Here is a 16532-nt window from a genome sequence, read left to right on the forward strand (position 1 = left end):
CCAAGGGGAGGAAATTACATTTCAGAGCACGCCACTCCAAATATATCAGGACCTCTCACCACTCACCCTCCAGAAAAGAAGAGCACTCCGACCCCTGGCACTGTTCCTCCAGGAGCAGCAAGTCCGCTACAGATGGCTGTTTCCAGCGGCTCTACAATTCACATACAAAGGCACCCTACGCCGGATCAGCCACTTGGAGGATGTGGAGCAGATCATGCATCCATCTTCGCCCCAGGAACTCTCCACACCTACCCCGGAGGGAGCTGAGGTCTCCGGACCGCTTTCCTTCCCGAAACCTTAACATACGCCATGGCCATCAACCCAGCAGATCAGCAAAAAGAAATGAACAATGGCGCCCCCCGCACCTCCAGGTTCCATTTACATCTCTCCCTGGTCTCCTCTGACCCGGCCTGAATCCGGATCCGCCACATAACGCTTAATCTGACGACCTTCGAGGGCAGAGACGGCGGACCATACCCACTCCAAGGACACTTACCAACTTTCGTTCCTTGGAAACCCACAGTACTTGATACACGATGGGACAACCGGCCCCGTTGGCCAAGGGTAGGCCCGTACCTACAATGTCGGTCTACCCACCAGTTAAAGTTGCGGCCCCCCGTTCGGGTCCCGCGTTAAAACTTCAAGTGCAGGATGGTACTACAAAATCTTATGACAAACATGGCAGCTGAACCATCGACCCGGACTCCCCCCCCCCCCACCCCCAACTCAAGAGGTAGAGAATGGGACACCTCTGGACCACCAGGTTCTGCGAATCCTCTCCCTAAATGTTAACGGCCTGAACTCCCCTAACAAACGAAAGGCAATTTTACTAAAGCTCCAGGACGAAAACGATGTGATAGCTATGCTCCAAGAGACCCACTTGCTGCCGGCGGATGTGACCCGGCTTCGTTTTTCGAATCGTTCCCGCTTCAATTTTTTGCCTCCGGCTCAAGCAAAAAGGGGGGCACGGCGATTCTCTTTAGAAAAGACTTGAACCCACAAATCCTGGAAAAAAAAACATGCCCGGAAGGCCGATACACAGCAGTCAAATGCCTCCTGTTGGGAGACATATACACCCTCATCTCGGTATATGCCCCTAACACGGGACAATCACTCTTCTACGACTCCTTGGGCACGACCCTCGCCAGTTTTGTGGAGGGCCAGACAATCGTCGGAGGGGACTTCAATGGGGTTCCCGACCCCACTAAGGACAGGTCACACCCCCCGACTCCAAGCGATTTCGCCCAAGCACTCAGCCTCCTCCGGCTGTTCAGGTCTCTAGAGATAGACTCATGGCGGGTGTTTCACCCCGACGAAAGAGACTACTCCTTCTACTCATTCGTACACCGCACTTTCTCAAGGATTGACTTATTTCTGATCGCCTCACACACCTTCCCCTCAGTCAAAGAGGTCTCCATCGGCACGAGAGCCATGTCCGACCACGCTCCAGTATTCTTGGAACTCCGGGTTCAGGACCCCAATCTCAATAACCCACGCAAATGGTCTTTGTATGACCCGATTCTCAATGACATGGCTACGAGACACAAGATCGCGACAGGAATTAAAAACTTCTTTGACGAAAACCCAGCCTCGGACACCTCACTGGCAAATAACTGGGACGCCATGAAGGCAGTAATCAGGGGCTCCCTCATCGCTCAGGGAGCGGCCTATCACCGGAACAGACGCCAGACTCGAATTGCTTTAGAGGACGAACTAAAGGAGGCTGAGGCAATCCACAAAGAAAAAGGCTGGTCCCCTAAGACGCAACGGATCATGCAAACAGCGAGGAAGAAGCTTGAAGCCCACTACGCGGAACAAACCGCCCTAATGATGGCAAAAGCCAAACAATCATATTACGCGAAGGGCAACAAAGCAAACAGGTTCCTGGTGGCCAAACTAGCCAAACGGAGACGCGTCAACACGATTGCAGGCCTACGTGATCCCGAGGGGGTCACCCGATACTCGGAGCCCGAAAAACAACAGCTCGCGACAGACTACCTGACCCAAATCATGAAGGCAACCCCTCGGAACCGACCGCAACAGGTGGAATATCTACGGAAGGCAGCGGTTCCCAGTCTCGCCAACGCGACGAGAGACGAATTGGAGGAGCTCATCACGGGGGAGGAGGTCGAGGAGGCCATCAAGTCGCTTAAAACACGAGCCCCGGGCCCGGACGGCTTTTCGACCAGATTCTATAAACTTTTCAGGCCTCAACTGACCCCCCACCTGGTGACCCTGTTCAACTCCTTCAGAGACACAGGCGCGGTCACCCCATCAATGCAGGAATCAACCACCATCCTCCTGCCCAAACCGGTAAAGGACCCAAGGAGTCTAGCCTCCTACAGACCGATAGCACTCCTAAACATTGATGCAAATATATATTCAAAAATCCTGGCAAACCGCCTGAATCGCGTTCTCCCGAAGATCATTCATCCCAACCAAGCAGGCTTCATCCTCCATCGATCAGCGGGAGACAACATACGAAGAACCCTGAACCTTGTGGACCTCGCCTCTCGGAACTCCCAAAAACTGGTCTTAGTGGCTCTGGACGCAGCCAAGGCATTTGATCGAGTAGATTGGCCCTTTATGAAACTCACCCTAGAGGCCTTCGGGTCAACTTTTCAGTCAATGGTGCTGGCCAGCTATAAGAGCCCAAGTATGAGTCTAAGAATTAATGGGCACAGCTCAGCTCCGATCCCCCTATCATGCGGAACCTGGCAGGGCTGCCTGCTATCACCCTTACTCTTCGCTCTCACCATGGAGCCTTTGGCCCAAAGGATTAGGGGAAACGATCGAATTAAAGGGCTGCAGGACGGCCCCAACCAACATAAAATCGCCCTATATGCGGACGATGTCCTGCTCACAATCTCAGACGCCCAATCATCATTGAAACAGGCAATACGAGAACTTACCATCTATGGTGAGGTCTCTGGCTTCACTATAAACTTTGACAAATCCTCGGCCATGGGCATCGGGCTCACTCCAGCAGAACGAGAGCCACTGACGACGATGCACCCGATGACATGGGTGAAGAAGGCCATCCCCTACCTAGGGGTCCACATCCTGGCTAACCCAAGAGACACATACAAAGCCAACTTCCCCCGGCTACTGAAAGAACTGGAAGGCGACTTGAAACGATGGGAGACCCAAGAGATCTCACTGCTGGGGCGCATCACAGCATGCAAGATGAACCTACTGCCGAGGTTCCTATACGCCTGCGCCTCCCTCCCAGTAGCGATCCCCACACCAACCCTTAAGGACATCCAAAGGAAAATGCTGAAATTCACCTGGAAAGGTAAGAGAGCGAGAATCCCTCTCAAAACGATGCTGGGGTGCTCCAAGCTAGGAGGTCTGGGGGTCCCGGACTTGAGGGCCTACAGTGTGGCGGCACAACTAGCACAAGTTCAGGCATGGCAGACCATAACAAACCGCCCCAGGTGGGTAGAGCTGGAACAATCACAAACACCTTTACCCTTGCGATTTCTGCCACACATTCCGCCGAACACACTGGGGAGACCTCCTCCTATCAACTAAACACACCCTTAGCTCCTGGGACTGGGCTCTAAAGCAGAAGGGAGTGCCCAGAGGACTGAGCCCACGCTCCCCGGTCTTCCATAACCCATCCTTCTCACCCAGAGCAGACCCCCGCAATTTCCGGAACTGGATAGAGGGCGGGCTGGAGACCATAGACCAGCTATATATGGGAGGGACACCCCTCACCTTCGCCCAATGTAAGGAGAAGTTCCAACTTCAGGAAAGGGACAGATTCACCTATATTCAGCTATGCCACTGGTGCTCGCACCCCCAGACTTTGCAGGCAGCAACTCGCCCGCCCACCGCCCTGGAGCTGCCACTGGGGGACCTTCCAACCCGGGGCAGGGTATCCACCCTATATAGGCGCTTCTTAAGGGACTTCCTGTCCACAAAGACCCGCTGCATGGCTCAATGGGAGGTGGACCTGGGCCATCCGGTCAAGGACCAAACCTGGGTGGACATCTGGACCAGAACGCATACCTCCTCCACATGCGTTACCAATAGGGAACGTGCGTACAAGGTGCTCCTCCGGTGGTATTACCCACCCCTTCGACTTCACCACATGAACCCACAGGTGGATCATGCCTGCTGGAGGGGATGTGGTCACCCAGGCTCGCTCTTCCACATGTGGTGGGCTTGCCCAGAGATACGACAGTTCTGGAGGACATGCCTAGAGACCATCGCACAAATTACAGGAACGGCGATTCCTCTGGAACCTGAACCAGTCCTGCTGGGGGCCCCGATCCCCGCGATTTACCCGCGCTCTGGGACCAAGTGTAAACTATTGACACACTGCCTTCTGGCGGGGAAAACGGTGTTAGCTAGGGCCTGGAAATCCCCAGAAGGTCCTCACATAGCCCAATGGTGGTCTAAACTCTGGGACATCCTGATCGCGGAGAAGGTCACGGCAGCACAGGCGGGAACGCTCTACCGCTTTCAGAATGTTTGGAGCCCAGTGCTGGAATACGACCAGCGCTTCCCCGCCCAAACCTACAAACCGACCAGGGCCCGATGGATCTTGAAACACCAAGAGGACCCGGGAGAAGACACATATACGCTAGGGGGCGAACTGGACAACCCAGAAAGAAAATTCTGCCTCCGAACATGAGGGGGGGGGGGCCAGAGGGAGGTGGGAAGGAGGAAGCCTGATGGGGGAAATAAGGACTGGGGATCGAAGAACTTGAATACGCATTGCTTGTGATAGGTCATGATTTGTAGATTTGCCATCCTGCCTTGATTTAAAATAAACGAAGTAAAACAAAAAAGAAAAGCAGACACAGGTGGGGTGATCGTCATTTTGGATAGAGATATGTATGCACACAAAGGTGAAAGAGAGCTGAATGATGATCAGTGCTATCAGAAAGGTAAATGCCGACCCTACTGAAAGATTACAAAGAGGCTGGATTTCGAATAAGGAAGCCAAGTTTTTGTGGTAGAAAAACAGAGTACATCACAATTACTCCCCTGCACTTGCGCGATCTCAATGTCACCTGGCCTATAGGATCGTTGTCTCGGTCTTCCCTTTGTTCCCCTTACCTTGTCGCGCCTTGAAACACTTGTGTATAGGCGCGTTATAAATGCCATATCATACCAGCATTTCCCCCCTGCCCTCTTCCTTGCTGCACTTGCCCGTTCTGAATACTCACAAGGCATAGTAGATTTGTCATCTCCCCCCTACTATTCTTAAGTATAGTGTTTTTTTGTATTTTAATGTATTTCTCACTCCTGCTTCCCCCCTTGCCCTGTGGGCGCTTTGAAATGGCATTTCTTATTGTACAAGCGCCTAACAAGCATACAATGAAATACAATAAAGCCCTATGAACAAGAGCACTACTGGCCTTGCATCGCGGGAGGGAGGGACAGCTGCACGCACCTGAGGAAGCCACGCCTGCAGTTACAGTGTAAAACCATGCCAGGACTAAATCGATTCTCAAGTAGCTCGGAGGAACAGAATACATTCAATCTGCAAGCATGTCAGAAAAGTTTACTTGGAGGAATTCTTCTTGCTCTTTTGCCACACTTCTGTTTACTTCTAATGGAATGGCTGATGTTCATGTGTGCTGGAAATCTTAAAGTCGATTTGTGGCTAGGACTGCACAATATTTGTGTACCACAAAATAACTTCTCACAAAGCCAAAACTTGTCCCAGCATAGCTTGTCTTATAGGCAGAATTGATCTGCCACACCAATTACATGCAATGCAATGTAAAAGAAAGATCCACTCGTGTTGTAACGTTGTGCCGCACAACGGGTGGACATGACCTATTTTTTTTTTCTTTAAAAGGAACCACCCTTTTGGGGGCATGCATCGATTACTCCTCTGACCCGGTGCCCATATCAGACCATCACTAAAAAGCATACATTGGTTACCGAAGGAGGAGGTAGAACAGCCGTATCCAGGTGCTCACGATGCACGGATGGGTTAGGAGCTCCTGCGATGCACAGGTGACTGAATTCAACAGCTGCACCTTGCGCCACGTAATATGATGTGGCATAATACAGCGGGACCCATCACCAGGTGAGAAGAGCACCATTGAAACATTGGGTAAACTCAGCTTAATGCACACCTGCTACACTGCAGTGCAGGAAAGTCAGTGTAATCCTGGAAATGGAGGCCTCGTTTGTCAACTCCAATGGGGCAATTAGCTGTAGTCTTCACGGCCCTGGTCCCTCAGGGTGCTGACACGGTGCACTTACGAAGTGTGAAACAAGTACCAATAGACAAACAGTTCTGCTCACATACCCCAAGGAAACCATTCTATTACCAATGGCCACAGATATATCCCTCAATCCCATGTCTAGACAAGTCATGTAAGGGGACAGCTATGCAGAGGATAAACATGCTGCATCATCTACCAGCCTATGGCCACGAGATAGAGTGACAAGTCCAAGAGACAACTGGGAAATGAGAGTATGTTTCAGCAGTTTCACAGCTGTTCAGAATTTGCAACACAAAAAGAGGAAAAACCACTTACTCCATGTAATGGAAAAACTAGCTTTTTTCAGTACATAAGAGTAGGTGGTTATCCTTTTCCTTTTTTGTGTTGCATTTTCTGATTGGGTATCAGAGAGGAACGTTTACCCAAAACAGGCACCCTTTTTTGTGTAATCAATGCAAGAATTTTACATACTGGGATCCCCCACCCCAAAGGACCTCTATGGGCATCATGGAAATAACGTCTTGAAATGTTGTTATTTGCAGTAGAGGACCAAGATATCAATGCCATTTTATTATGGGAAGTGAAGTTGATACGGGTAAGACATTAACAAACTAGTTCACTACTATAGCGAACGTCCACTACAAAGTTTTTTTGAACTTCAACAAGTCGGGGCCTGACAGTCCTCTAAACACCTTCTACACCAGGCTGAGACACCACACAGCCGCATGCACCTTCAAAGATGAGAAAGGAGGAATTATATGGCAAATTATCCAGTGATGTTTTTCATCACAATCAAGAGAACAAATCCTGAAGGAACCAGGCCTTACACTACTCTGAATAATGGAATTCTGACATGCCCGCCCAGAAATTATGAATTCCAGAGATGCCCACATGGAGGAAGCCATGAAAGGTCTCAAGGTGGAAGCAGCACATGCTGTGAGAACAGGACCTCCAAGAGGATTGCATAGCAGAGGAACAACAAGGACACACCATAGGATAGCAAAGCCGTGAACCAGTGAAGAGCCCATGTGCATCCTATGGAGGGAGATTACCAAATTCCCAAGGTGGCCCAGCAGTGGGAAGGCAATTCAATCACCACAAGAAGTTACCATTTTGCTAATGTATGCAGAGCGGTCGGGCCCCCTCAAAAATTCCAAAAAGTCCATCACTTGCGAGAGGGTGTCCACTCAAAAAGTCCATCACTCAAGAGTGGCAGTCCAAGGGAAAACGTGTCAGCCTCGCTTTGCAGTCACCATCCTGTCAGCTTAAGTTACAGTACTGATACACAGCAGAATCTGTCAATATGATGCCATCAGCATAATTTTAAAAATTGCAGCCAGCTCGCTGACTGGCAAACCCAAAAGATAAGAATATTTACCTATGGAGGAAAACTACTACCCATAGAAGAGGCATGCCATACACGGCCATATAACTGTCATCAAAGCAGATGCAATACAGAAGAAGAACTATGCTAAGTGCGTTTTGCATTCAATGACTACCACAGACATTGAAGGTTTGTGGGCAGAGTATCAAGAACCGTTTCAGGCAGTGGGGCGTCTACAAAATCAGGAAGTCATTGTCCTCACAATGCAACCAATAGCCCTACGGCATCGCTGTGTAAGCGATATTCAATCAACACTACAGCTAAGTCAATGCCTAGTCTGGGATGCTGAGGAAAACCCTTATTGATGTATTTTTATATCCAGTTCAGTACTCTGAATGACAACCCTTTGTATAACACCCCCCTCTTAGAATCCCCCTGACCCCACTGAGCCAAGAAGTAGGTTTGTTTTGCAAATTAAAAGGTTTATTTGGACAATTAAACAATATATATGTGTCACACTTTTATAACAAATTAATATCTGATAGTACACTTAGACATATGATGTGGATCCACAATGGGTAATGTTACAGTGGTACACTTGATTACTTAGTATAGAGGATGAGGTAGCTGAAATGCTTTATGGTTTCAAGGAAATGCAAGGTGGAATAAATGCAGTACAGAAAATAAACAGATATGGTTTCACAAGAGATATGTTCACTTTTCCCCTGGTGGCAATTCACCTCCCCCCTATATGCAATGCAAGGAGATGGAAGTAACACACACAGTCTTCAGGAATACTGTTAAGACGGATTTCTGAACTCTGTCCTGGCGGCGCAGAAGTTCAGAAGGCCAACCTAATTACTTGGAACAGGGTAACCTCTGGACAAGCCAGACCAATCAGGGTAGCGATCGTGGCGGTCAAGACTAGGTCTCAAGAGGGGTGATGGTGACTGAAAGCCTGCAATGAGCACACAAAGCAAGGACACTTACAAACTACTCCAAACAGGTGTTATATTAAAAATATATACACACATTTATTCCAAGGCCTTTGCAATAATGACCGTAGCGAGAAATCACAATAAAACTCTAGTAAACCAACACATACCAAACCAATACAATATATATACAAATACAAACGAGTCTAAAGCGTTAGGTGCACAAAATGTGTAGTCCACCTAGAAGGGAAGGAAAACAGGCAGTGCGAAATAATGCTTAGACCCAGTCCGCCTTCAGAGGCACCTAACTAAAAGGAAGTCCAAGCCCTACGAAGAGTGGAGCCTTGTGGTCAAAAGTACCTGCACACGCTGATGCCAACGGGCAAAAAGGGGAGTCTCTTCGAGGGAATCAGGCAGTTCAGTTTGGTGCACAAATGAAGAAGAACAGAGTTTCGCGACTCAAGCGCAGCCTCCACTGTGGGCAGAAGCAGAGCGCGAGTACGGAAAGGCGTGCTGTTTTGACACAGCGGGGAAAAGCTATGGGCTCCTGCAGGAGGGCGACCGGTTCCTAGCTATGCTACTCACCGGTCCCCGATGCAAGCAGACCCAGGCTTCACCGCGTCAGTTTCAGTGCTGGCAGGTTCAGGAGAGCAGGGGACGTCTCGTCGTCGTGTAGATTCTGCAGCAGCAGAGTTGAGTTAAAGATGTCCCAAACGAAGTGAATCCGCACAGTTTGTTACCACAGCAGGGCAACGGAGCGGCCGTGTGTATCTCAGCCAAATGTACACTACTCACTTCAGACCTGGGAACGCCAAGTGTACGAATCGTGTGAGAGTGACAAGGACTAGAAATACAACACAACCTGGCGGCGGTCACAGAGCAAGACTCCTGGGTAGGCTGGTCAGTCTGCTGGATGGCCCAGAGACACTTCCAAAGGCTTACGTGCAGGAGATGGTGAAGATGCCGAGAATAGCTGTCCCCGCTATTCCAAGGGTTGAAGTACCAGTACAGGCCTTCTGGTTCGATCAGAGGTAAAAAGGGTTTCACAAAGCGACAGCAGTGCCGCGGAGCAGTCCTTCAGCGGGTCACCAGCGATTCCTCGGTTCAGCCTCGTGGTTGCAGGATACTTGGCTCCTGTATTCCTTTGTTCGTGAGAACTCAGGAGATCGACATGGTAGTGGCGTTTCCAGCCCCCTCTTATCCACGGTTCCCTTCGTGCCAAAACGGAGGGGACCCAATGGGAGATCCGCTCATCACCACTCACACCATACGTGGACCTATCACGGACCACGGTGGTCCCAGGCATACACACCACCCTAGACTCTCTGGCACCCAGGATGTGTATTGGGACCAGACATCCCAGCCCACATCCTGGAGGCACACACAAGCCCTGTAGAAGCCCGCGAACGCATCTGTGTTTCGTGGGAAAGTACATGCCCAAATAAGGAAGGCCCTGGGTCGGCTCGACCTGGGGAAGGTGAAGGGAGCAAGACGGTCAGCGAACAGGACAAAGGAGCCTCGTGGTCTGGCCATTTTGGGAGCCAGGCTACCATTTTGGGCTAAGCGTGAGAAACGCGCTTAAAACGCCAAAAGGAGCTCAAAACACAAGAAACGATCGCTGCCACCATTCCCGTCCGTGATTCACTTGCACCAGTCAGTTACAATCCAAAAAGAGTATCTAGGGCCTGTAGAAGACTAGAGACCCAAGAGAGCAGTAACTTAGTTTACAGTGCCCTCTTGTGCCATGTTGCACTAAAGCTGCAACATGATAAAGAAACTACGGAAAACAGCGTTTCCCGGTACTGACTGTCTTAAGGACATGTCAGTTTCCCCGTAAGAATGGAGCGAAAGCCCAGAGGAGTGCGGCAGAAGGCTGCGCTTCTCTGGCAAAGTCTAAATCATGGTGAAAACAACAGCAAAAAGTTTAGGGGTTGCCACATGGAAGGAAAATTACCCACAATTCCGAAATCTTTCCTAACAAATACAATCAAATACAATACGAAATTCAGTTCCCCCCAGCAAGCTTAGAGGAAACAGGTAGGAGTTTGAAACACAGGGCCAAAATGCTTTTTAAATGTGATGACAATGGATGGGAAACTGTGCCAACTGATTTTAATTCCCTCTAGAGATTCAGGGTGAGTGGGAGATGCGTGTTGGTATTAGTTCAGGCTCATTTTAGCAATGCTCTATGAGTTATTACCAAGTTGCAAACGGATTTTAACAAAAGAAATAAAGAATGGAGCTGCTATTTTGACAAGTGGAGAAATTGAGCCAAAATCGCAAATCGCTGTAAATTTAGTGAGTGCGTAAATCGTGATTGCGGAAAAAGTATAAGGACTAGACGGTTCCAGAGATACGGACGATTTAATAAAGGTAGATTTTCGGATTTAAAGTAAAACTCAAATTGACAGGTGACAGTTGTGCAGCTTTAAAAATGACAGATGACACGATTTCTAGGAGGTTGTTCTACTTAGGTTAAAATAGTTTGGATTAGATTATTTTAAGTAAGAGATTGGTTCTGCACAGTTCTGCTAAGTACTCACAATATCAATTTGAAATAGGCCCCGTCACGGTCTGGTCAGGTTGGACGGGACTTCCGGCGGGTGGTTCTGAAGTCCCGGCTATCTGGGTCAGCTCTGCTCTCTGGGTCTGTCAAGCACGGGGTCTGCTCACAACAGTCTGGTTTGTGGTTCTCTCGGGTTCCGGATACAGCACTGCTTTCTGGATACTGCTACAGGTTCTTGCAAAAATTCAAACAGCTTGCCCGGCTGTTGAATAGTTTGGTTGGTTTTGAGGCCTGCTGAAGAGGATTCAGCTGGTGGATTCAGGCCTCTCTGCTACAAATTCTGGAGTTAATTTCTGCTACAGGTTCCGGAGATTGATGGATTTGAAGTCTGGATCTCTGGATGTGAAGTCGTCGGCCAGCATGCTCCGCAGCAAATGGAATTGAATGTCACTACCTGTCCCAGCAGTCTCTTTTTATGTGTTTTGAAAATGGGTGTGTGCCGGGGCCTAGCTAAGCCTGCCCCTCTCTTCTTGTCATTGGCCCAATTCTCCCCTCTCCCATGATTGGGGGAAGGAAATGGATTGTCGTCATGATGAGGTCTGTTTATGGGTCAGAGGATCCTCCCCTGGTCAATTTGCACACAAATCTATTTCTGACCCAAATACATATTTATCTATGTACCATTTTTCTAATATTATAGGTCCAGTTAACTTTTTCTGTAGCCCCAAACCATCCGATCCCTGTCTTTGTACGATGTCGTGTCCACTGATGACAGAATTCTCCCCTTTTCATCCAGATAACGACCTCTAAACCTTTCCAGATTTTACACAAATGTGCACCAGGGATATGGGTTACAGATGATAAAGTGTCAGATTTTTAACATGCATACATTTGGAGTAACAACCTTTTTTCCGCTACTATCCCCAGGAACATACCACAGGGTCCTAACACCTCTTGAAATGTGCACAGAAAAATCACAAGAATAATGATATTATTTATATAATTTTGACAAGTCCGTACTATGAATTATCCATCTTTTTAAAAGTATGCCCTGGTCAAAAAGGGGTGTGGCTTCCCACATCACATGGTGGAATAACTGGTTTATCCACTTCCCCCAAGCTCAGCTGGCTTGCAGAGGCACTGCCCCTCCCAGTTTCCCCCCAAGAGGAAGCCACTTTACGGCCCCCCAATATAACATTTGCCTGAGTCCAGGACAGGCCTTTGTTCAACTTTCTGTAGTCCCCAGGTCCCCTCCCTTAATTCAATCAGAGAGGTGTCAACTCCTTTTGGCTAGGGGCAGCAGGATGCAGCTAGGCCTGGGAAGAGTGGCTGAGCAGGTTTCAACTCCTGTCGGGGGTAGTTGTCAGGCAGAATCCAGTTTCATTAAGCCAGGTTTCAGCTAAATGTCACTTTTTGTTCCCAGTTTAAATCAAACTTACAATTTTTACATATTCTTTAAATAATTACTTCCTTCAAGTAATTTCAGAATATAGTTTTACATTGAATCCACCTCTTAGCAAGTCTTTCCTTGGCCTGGTTTTGTTTCATTTGTTCAGTTTTACACAAAAGGTTTTAAAACGCTGGCTTTCTGATAGTGGCGAGTACCGGTATTGCAACCATTTTTGGGATTAAGAAAATGAATTCCCCACAGTTCTGAGTTGCTTTTTGGCAATCAGCATTGCCATTCCCAATGGTTTCAGGCTACTGTGTGTGTAGCCCAATGGCGGTTTTAGGCAGTGCCCTCCTGTGCTCACAACATAGGCAAAAATGGGTGGCAGCCTATTCTTCATGTTTTCCCTGTGCACTTTCTGGTGAGTTTTGGCCATCATGATGTTTTCCATGCCAGTACTGCACAGTTTTATGGTAGGGCTTGGCTGCATGGGTAAAAACATCCCACAGCTGCATCCAGATTCCATCTCAGCAAGAAGTGGAAGCCGAACTACACAGGCTTGCAGACATCATAGAACGTGTAAGTGGCCCATGCTGTGGGTGTCCCCTACAGTAGTGGCCACCAAACCAAAACAACCATGAGAAATCCAGATGTGTCGACATGAGAATCCCCAGGCATGAAAGATACCCGTTCCAGATGTTGGATGATATATTAGCAGACCATATTTTCCACCATTGATTTCCACCTTGATCTCCTTCCATCGAGAAACACCTGTGTATAGGTGTGTTATAAATGTCATATCATATCCAATAGTGTTTGCAGTTACACTCAAAATTGCTCATGTGCCCACTATGTACCGATTTGATGAAAATGTTTTTTTTTAAAATAAATATGGACAATGCCCTCTGTACATTCTACAGAAGGCATTGTCAATATTTATAAAAATTAATTTAAAACATGGAGAAAGAGGTAATTCGTCTTCTTTTTCGGTACATCGTGGGCGCATGAGCAATTTTGAGTGTAACTGCAAACACTTTTTTATACTTAAACGGAGTTGAGGGGCCATAGACTCCGTTGTTACCCTTTCTCATGCGAACGTGAACAAGAGTAGTCTTCAAAATTAACAGGGCACTGAGGTCCACCAAAAGGCTCAACACCTTCAGTTCATATCATATGCACTCAGTTCCACCAAATACATTTATATGCATATTCTCACGCCATCACAAAATTCTCATCTCGGATTCTGGACAGTCAGATGGCTGGCAGACATGTCATACTTCGAGAGTAAAGGAAACCACCCTTCGGAGGCAGTTCTGCGTTACTCCTCTAACCTGGTGTCAGTGTCATCTTTAATGAGAATCCTCGCCTCACTTTTAGAACAGACAGTTACTACGGTTATTGTAATTCACACCCTGTGAGAGTCACCCCCCCTCCCCCATTAAACATACATTCACAGGGGCAGCAAAGCACAGGGCTCTTTAGGTCAGTGGCAGATTTGTCTGCTGTAAAGGATCACTAAATGTATGCACCCAGTGCCAAAGTATCCCATGTGCCAACCAGAACCCAAGAGTCAGAGTAGAGGGAAGTGCAAGATAAGTTGCAATGCTGCAGCCCATGTGCATACTGGACTCTTACTGAATTGTCAAAGCCCTGGTGAGCCACAGTGAAGCAGTTACAGTAAGAGACAGCGGTCCAGGAGCAACACCTCTACACTGTGGAGCTGGTAGGAACAGATGGTACTGCCTCCTGAACATAATATGGACACTGCCCCTAAAAGGCATCACAGGGCCTCAGACTGGCCACATCTGGGGAACAAAAGCAGATTGACTTATGGACCTGTTGACATGCTAACAATCAGCTGTTTGTATTTATTTCAAGAACAGGGATGTTAATTTCGATCAGAAATGACTTGCAAAAACATATTTGCATGGCAGAAGCATTCCCACAAAGGGTGACTGTACAATAGCATGAAGATGAAAAGAGGTAGTGAGCAAGTTTGAAGGTGTTAACAAATTAAGTCGTACACCAGGGACAAACAAACACAAACTGTACAAGAAAATAGGTGACTACAAAGTAACACTAACCTAAGGGGGTGAGTGCTTCAAACTAAAGAGGATTACCAATTAAACATACAAAATGACATAAGAATCACTGAAAGAAGTGGTGGGGTCAGGTCAGGAGGATAAGGACAGAGGAAATGGGAAGCTCTCCCTTTAGTGAAATGTAAGCCGAGCTTTGAACAGATCCACAGTTGGGTTGGCTTGATGGTTATGAGAAAAATCCAAAGCTTACAAGAGCTGGGCATTCTATATCTGCTCAGTCAATGTCAATGATCAGCAATACTTCTGTCAGACGGAAGGTGCCGCATAAGCAGTATGGGTCATCACAAACTGATGAAGGAAAATACAAACCCAATCATAAAGGAGTGGCCAGTGATCGCATCAGAAAAGATAGCCCCGACAAGCAATCCATGAATGTTAGAAGGAGACGCCAAGGAAAATGTTACAGATGTGATAGTGTCAATCACTGGGCCGATGACCCAGATTGTCTGGCTTTGAAGATCATCTGCAGCAAGTGCAAAGGCAAAGGTCACTATTCAAAGTGCTGCAGATTCCGTAATACTTCTACCAATTGGATAGGAGGAAACTCGGATAGTGGTCATAGTTGTGGAGAAGAAGGTGAAGAATGCGCGTTTGTCATAACTGGAGATGACGAAGAAGTCTTGGAGAGCCCCAAAGCCTTGGTTTATGTTGATGGAGTAGAATTGAATATGATGATTGATACCAGTGCAAAGTATATGCTGTTACCACAGCATTTATGGAATAAGGAAAAACATGAATATCTACACGAGACTGATATCAGTCCTAGGGCTTATGGTGGAGTGAAAATTGACATCATAGGTTGGTATTGGGCGAAATTAAAAGTTTATAGACAGAAGAGCCAAGGGTAAAGTTTACATCACCAATGTGGGCAGGACACCACTGCTGAGTTGGACCCATCAAAGTAAATTGCAAGTCAAATTGGACTCTACCATTGAGGACTCCGTTTTTGCTGTTAGCAATGATGAGAGTAAACTTAATAATGGTCGTCTCATGAATAAAATGACCAATATGGAGATCATGCAAGCTGTTTTTCGTGAAGGTGTGGGATGCCTTCAGGGTTATGTGCATGAAATACAGTTGAGACCAAATCATAATCCAATAGCCCAGAAATTGAGGAACGTTCCTTTGTCCATGCGTGATGAAGTCAGAAAAGAGATGAGAAGAATGGAAGAATTGGGGATTATTGAAAGCATTGATGCCAGTGAATGGGTCTCGCCTTTGGTTGTCATAAGAAAGAAATCTGGTAAACTCAGAATCTGTGTTGATATGCGTGAATTGAATAGGTGTGTTCCGGACCGACACCCTCTTCCCAAGATTCAAGAAATAATCTCCACTATCGGACCGTCAAAGTTTTTCTCCACGTTGGATTTAACTTCTGCATATCACCAGATTAAAATTGCATAAACGCTCTAGGAATCTTACTGCATTCATTACACCGGATGGGCTTTACCAATTCAAGAGGATGCCATATGGGTTGGAGTCGGCACCTTCCGTGTTCCAGAAGGTGATGTACAATTTGTTCAGTGGCACAGCTGATGTGATTTGCTTCCAAGATGACATTTGTTCATGCCGACAATCAGAATTTGCACGATGAGAGGCTGGGGTATGTTTGTGAAAAGTTATACAGAGCAGGAATGACTAAGTAAGTATAAATGTAAAATCAACTGTTCTGGGATAGAATATTTGGGGCATAAGATCTCTGCTGAAGGAATTTCTCCCAGGCCACAATTGGTTGATACGATCAATAAGATGCCAATACCGCGCAACAAGGACGAAATTCGTACATTTATTGGAATGGCAGAGTATTACTCCAAGTTTGTTAAAGATTTTGCAATTCACACAGTTCCCCTACGGGAACTACTCTAAAGTAAGGGTTTTGAGTGGAACAATAAGTGTGAAGAAGAGTTCAATTTCATTAAAACTGCTATAAGCTCAGCTCCAGCTCTGAAGAATTTCTGCACGGGCAAGAAAGTAATCATCACGACTGATGCTAGTAATGTTGGCTTAGGAGCTGTTGTTAGTCAAGAGGATAAAGGGCGTGAAGTTTTAATTGCATTTGCTTTAAGGTTGCTAAAATGGGC

The 16532-nt window shown here is 47.3% G+C and overlaps 1 protein-coding gene across 4 annotated transcripts in view; it reads right to left on the reverse strand.

Annotated features, from left to right (window-relative positions):
* BASP1 (brain abundant membrane attached signal protein 1) overlaps positions 1–16532 on the reverse strand; it is a 382331-nt gene that overhangs the window by 337595 nt on the left and 28204 nt on the right. The gene's annotated exons all lie outside the window — the stretch shown is intronic.

This window comes from Ambystoma mexicanum, chromosome 5q (genome assembly GCF_040938575.1).
Source record: "Ambystoma mexicanum isolate Mex_15411 chromosome 5q, UKY_AmexF1_1, whole genome shotgun sequence".
In the NCBI taxonomy this organism is placed as follows: Eukaryota; Metazoa; Chordata; class Amphibia; order Caudata; family Ambystomatidae; genus Ambystoma; species Ambystoma mexicanum.